Source organism: Dermacentor albipictus, chromosome 10, assembly GCF_038994185.2.
Source record: "Dermacentor albipictus isolate Rhodes 1998 colony chromosome 10, USDA_Dalb.pri_finalv2, whole genome shotgun sequence".
Lineage (NCBI taxonomy): Eukaryota > Metazoa > Arthropoda > Arachnida > Ixodida > Ixodidae > Dermacentor > Dermacentor albipictus.
The window spans coordinates 85,066,428-85,071,863 of NC_091830.1; the positions used below are offsets into that span (position 1 = coordinate 85,066,428).

General features: G+C 42.9%; 1 long non-coding RNA gene across 1 annotated transcript; it reads right to left on the reverse strand.

Annotated features, from left to right (window-relative positions):
• Positions 1-1,023: 1,023 nt before the first annotated feature.
• Positions 1,024-4,668, reverse strand: LOC139050571 (uncharacterized). The gene is made up of 3 exons (XR_011508953.1): positions 4,623-4,668; positions 4,487-4,545; positions 1,024-1,222 (listed from the first exon to the last, which is right to left on the reverse strand). It is a non-coding gene; the product is annotated as an uncharacterized lncRNA (long non-coding RNA).
• Between the last annotated feature and the right edge of the window lie 768 nt (positions 4,669-5,436).

Sequence of the window (5,436 nt, forward strand, 5' to 3'; positions counted from 1 at the left end):
GTGAACATTGTGCCCACCTCATTAGAGCTGCATAGTTATTCTAGGATCAAGGTACTGCGTGCATGCCGCAGGCAACTTACATGCATTATTTAGATGTTTGCCCTAGTAGTTCAAGTGGTGACTCGTTTGTGACTGGAGATGTTTCCTTTACAGACATTCATACAGCGTTTTGAACACCACTGTGTCCTTCGTTGACATCGTGTCACTGCTTATTGTACCGAGATGTAATAGTACCGCAGGAGCGACATTGTTGTATATGTTGTTAAATAACGGGTTCAATTAGAAGCGCACATTTCGAGGTATATATATATATATATATATATATATATATATATATATATATATATATATATATATATATATATATATATATATATATATATATACAGAAAGTGTGACGCTCGTCGAAGCACGACGAAAGTCTCAGACGTAGGCTATTCTACAAATATTAGCCGTGATAGTAAGGCACAATCACGATCTATTCAAGAAGGCGAATAATTGCCCTATTGCTGCAAATATATCTACGGAAATTTAAACCGCTGTGAGCGAGCGGCGATTTCCACTACACTGTTAAATAATTTACACCCCTAAGGGTTTTTTTGAGTGTCTATAACCCCTTGGCACAATGGAAAAGGCTGGTTTTTCAAGGGAAGTACACCTGATGATGGTTCTTATATATTCTAATAACACGCTATCCCTTGAGGGTGTTTTGAACAAAATATTACCCTCTGACCCAAGGGGTGTAAGGGTGTGATGTGCAATATAATAGCCTTTGCCATGAGGGTGTTGAAGTAGAGCATGCCGTAACGGGTACATATGAACTTCATTGTATGTTTCGTACGTCTACAGTCAGGCTAGCAGACGAGAAATGTTATGTATGGTATGCATACAATAGGTAATGTGTTTCCAAATGCACGGCATAACAACTTTGAGAGAAAATACGTAATCACATGTGAGTGTTCTGCCTGAAATGGTTCCATTACCACAGATACAGAAAGAGTGACTGCATTGAGGGTCATTTATTCTCGCATTAAACCTTGTACGCAGTGACAAGTCTTGTGGTCGTGCTACATTGAAGAACAGTCTCATTTAAACTAATGTTCCAGGGCACAGGCGAGACCGGTGATGCATTTACGTAACTTCATTCCAATGTCTAAAGGAGAGCCATCTTACATGAAGCCATTTCTTCATTGATCGCTCTAGCCAAATGCTTCTTTTCTGCCTGCAAAATGATTTTTTGCAGTGTAATATCAGGAAAGGTACCCGAAACATGACAAGCATGAAACTTCCCTGCATTATTCACTCTAATATTTCAAGATCTCATGACGACCAGGATAAAGAAAATACAAGCACAAATAATGCTTACTTCCAAGAAATTGGTATTTGGAAAGAATGAGGTATTTCATACTGCCACATAATAAATGTAGGAGAGACCGGCTGCATAATTATAAGAGGGCGATCCAGGAAGTAATGACTTCAAGTCCAGTACTTTGCCCATAGTACTACAAACATTTCGAATTCTTTATCATTATTGCATTGATGCTTAGGGTATAGAGTGTCACTTGCCACACCTTCCGATCTCTTCTCATTCCAGAGTAATCGAGCAATCTATGGCATTCAGTGGTGACGTCCAGTTGAAACAGAAAGCTGTAATTGAATTTCTGACTGCGGAAGGTTGTGCGCATATCAACATTCATCGCCATCTGACTGTAGTTACGGGGATGCCTTTGCTGACGTCAGCACTGTGCAGAAGTGGACAAGGACTGTGAAAGACCGAAATCCTGCGCATCAAATCTCCAGGATTAGCACCGAAGTAGACGGCCCACAACGGCTTCTAATGAGGATAATAACATCAGGCGGACGAGTTGACTCGGGGCAATCGCAGGATCAAGCAACACCAGACTGCTACAACACTCGCCATTTTTATTAGTTCAGTGAATCACATCATTAAGGACCTTCTGGGTTACAAGAAGATTTGAACTTGTTGGCTATGCTTCCTCGACTTTTTATGTCAGTCGTCAGTTGCCGTGGTACCCAACAAGCGCAAGTCTTCTTGTAATGCAGAATGTCTTTAATGATGTGGTTCACTGAACCAATGGAAATGGCGAATGTTGTTGCAATATCGTCTTGCTTCATCCAGCGATTGCGTCGAATCAAGTCGTCCACCTGAGGTTGATGATCCTCATCACAGGCATTTGTCGGCCGTCCAATTTGGTACTGATCCTGGACATTTTATGCAGCTGGAGTTTTATCTTTCACAGTCCGTGCTCACCTCCGCATCATGCTGACTTCAACACAGGCATCCCCGTAAACTTCTGTCAGACAGCAATGAATGTTGATGGGTGCACAACATTCCGCAATGAGAAGTTCAATTACAGCCCGCTGTTTCAAGCGGATGTCACCACTTGATGCCATGGATTGCTCGATTACTTTGGAACGCGAAAAGATAGGAAGGTGGGGCAAGTGACATTCTGTAGCTTAACCATCATGCAATAATTATTAAAAGAAAATGAGACATCCACCCAGACTAGATAGTTATGTGGCACTGCGCAGAACTATTATGTCAAACTCTTGCCTATGCTTCTTAGTTGTTGATAAATTCGACTTCGCCTGCCATCTGCTTTGCCGCCTGGTTGGCTCAAATGGTAGAGCGGCTGCCCCAGAAACGCGGCGGCCCCGGGTTCGAGTGTCAGACCAGGACGCATTTTTCAACTGCGAAGCTTTCCTTTCGATGAACCGTGTGGGTTTCCTTTGAAGCCCTTAGCTATGTTTGGTTGCATGTCACATATTAAATTTATTAAAAGCTTCTCTCTACCTTGCGGGATTCCGCAGAACTATTACGTCAATCAGTGCATTAATGATAAAGAGTTCAAGATGTTTGCAGTACTATTGGTAAAGTAGGGGGCTTGGAGGTATTACTTTCTTTATCACCCTCGTATTACAGCAATAACGCCGAACATGTTCCTGTGTGTGACATCTGACGCAAAAGTACAATTTAGAATGTGCACAAATACAAATACTCGCGTTGAGCACAATCAGTTGCTCACAAATATAGCAATCCTTTCTTAATCAATAAGGTTACAATGAGAAGCCACATCATCTTACTGCAACTTTTTCCTACAAGCAGGTTTTAGTTAATATAAGGTGCAGCCATATGCTTCAGTATGCATTGCAGAGTAACCATCACGAGGTACTCTGACATTAATGGCTGGTTCCTTAAACCAGCTGTTTAAATGCGAGCCAATATCTCACAGGAAGTGGTGGCCACACGACAAAAAAAAACAATAGAGGTGTTTACGGGCCAGAACAATGATCTTGCATGCATCGGTTGATATAACACTTGGCATTGTTGTGCCTGCCCCCTCTGGAATTTTCATTGTCAATAGGAGCAGAAATCAACTTACATTTTCACAGCAGCTTGCTCCTTTAACAAGGAGCACAAACGATGCTGTTCTTCAAGTTTCCCAGTTAAGCAATGCAAGCGAAGAAATCAAATGTTGTACTGAAGGGCGTTGGACCAAGAAATGTCTCACTATATATTTGAGTCACCAAAAGTCCTAAGCTGTAAACATTCTAGTTAGGATAAAGGCGGATGTCACTGCGCGCTACTATTCATTCTAGAAAAGCTATACAGAACAAGAGACAGACGAAATATAATGACAGCACATGCTGCCCTTCGCCTTGACGTTTGTTTGGGCATTTTGTAAACTGATCCCATGTCAACTTGCCGAGCTAGCTACTGCTCCTTTCCATATGCTAGTGCTTTCGAGAAAGCATTACAAACAGATATGTCAGTGTCCAAAATACTGCCCTAATGAAGACAAAATATAGCAAATATAGGGTGATCGGTGCTTTGCATGACTGCAAGGAATGCAGATGCAAGCCCATAACAGAAGCCTTAGTTAAAAAACAAACAGAACAGACATTATCAAAGCGGCTGACTGCAAAGTCGAATTAGATGGACATGTGTTAGTAAAAACTGGACTGCACTCTTTGAAAACAAAAGCCCCTTCGTACATGTACTATATTGTCCTCTGGAACTCGGCAACATAAATTGTTTCTCTCACAGTCACGGCAGCCTCTCCCTATAATCGTCGCCATGTGACATATGAAAGCACACAATACACTTGGAGTGCGATCTTGTACGCGTTCCAAAATAGAACGGAGGTGGTTCGTTCCACCGAGCCAAATGTGATTCGTCAATTTGAACCGTGCCAAACGCCATGACGTCAATTGTGACGTGATATCTGCTGTCAATCATTCCGTGTCGTCTGCTATCGGACGAACGCAACGGAACATACCACTTATTTCGTGACGTAAAGAACGAACCGCCTCCGTTCTATATTGGAACGCGTACAAGATCGCACCCTTGGTGTCTAAAAAAAAAAGGTTATTTGAAGTAAGTTCTATGTGGTGTCTTTATACACTGACGTCTTTTTGAGCACTTGAGAAATATGAATAAAAAATATGCCATACCGCCACTCACCAACAGCCTGACTTGTAGACTGCAGTTTTCTGCATCCAGCAGGAAGTTTTGACATTTTCCTGGAACAGAGATACAATCATCTTGACAATAATGACGAACAAGATAGTCACAGTTCCTTAAAGGACCGGCCCCTCACCAGGTCTGGTCATTTTGAGCAGGCACGCGCAGAGCATACACTACGTCATAACAATCGTGTCTGCAAAGTATTACATTGCTACGCGCCGCACAAGCCTCCCCCGCGTCCCTCTCATGTACATTATACATGCTCTCAAACCACCCAACGACGCGGCTGGCGAGGCAGTCACAGCAGCAGTAGCAGCAGAATGGGAAAGGATGAGGGAGGAGGCATATAAAGCTTCACTTTAAAATGTGGCATCCAGAGCTCTGGTATTTTGACGGAGTTCAGTTTTATTCTACGAAGTATTTCTTTCCCGCATTCAGCATGTGCACCTGTCGTACCCGTCTCGCGAAGGGAGACGGGCGAGTCTCTCGAAGGTCTGCATATGCCAAGACATCGCGAACGTACTTGGAAGGTGGGAAATAGTGCGCACATTTGAAAAATGTCTCGACACGGTCCCGTGAACAAAGATGGTTGTGCAAATGCCCCCCCCCCCCCGAATACGCTGTATGCATTGCAAATTGTAAGTTAGTTCTCTATGCGTTCTCACATTCTTCACCCTCGCTTTTTGAGCACTCCATTCGGACAGCCGTTTGCAAGCCAATAGAAGTTTCCTTTCTAATACAACTACTAACATAATAGTTTCTTTTTGTACAGCCAGCTGCGTAAATTGATGCGCACGCGAAGCCATGAGCGCTCTGTACGGCTCTTTCTGTAGATGCTGCTTGAGCAAAGAATTGTGGTAGGTGAGAAGGCTCAAGTTTGCCAACGAAGCTACCTTGATTATAAATGTGAGAGAAACAGAACGGACTGGGGTTACTGGTTCGGCAAA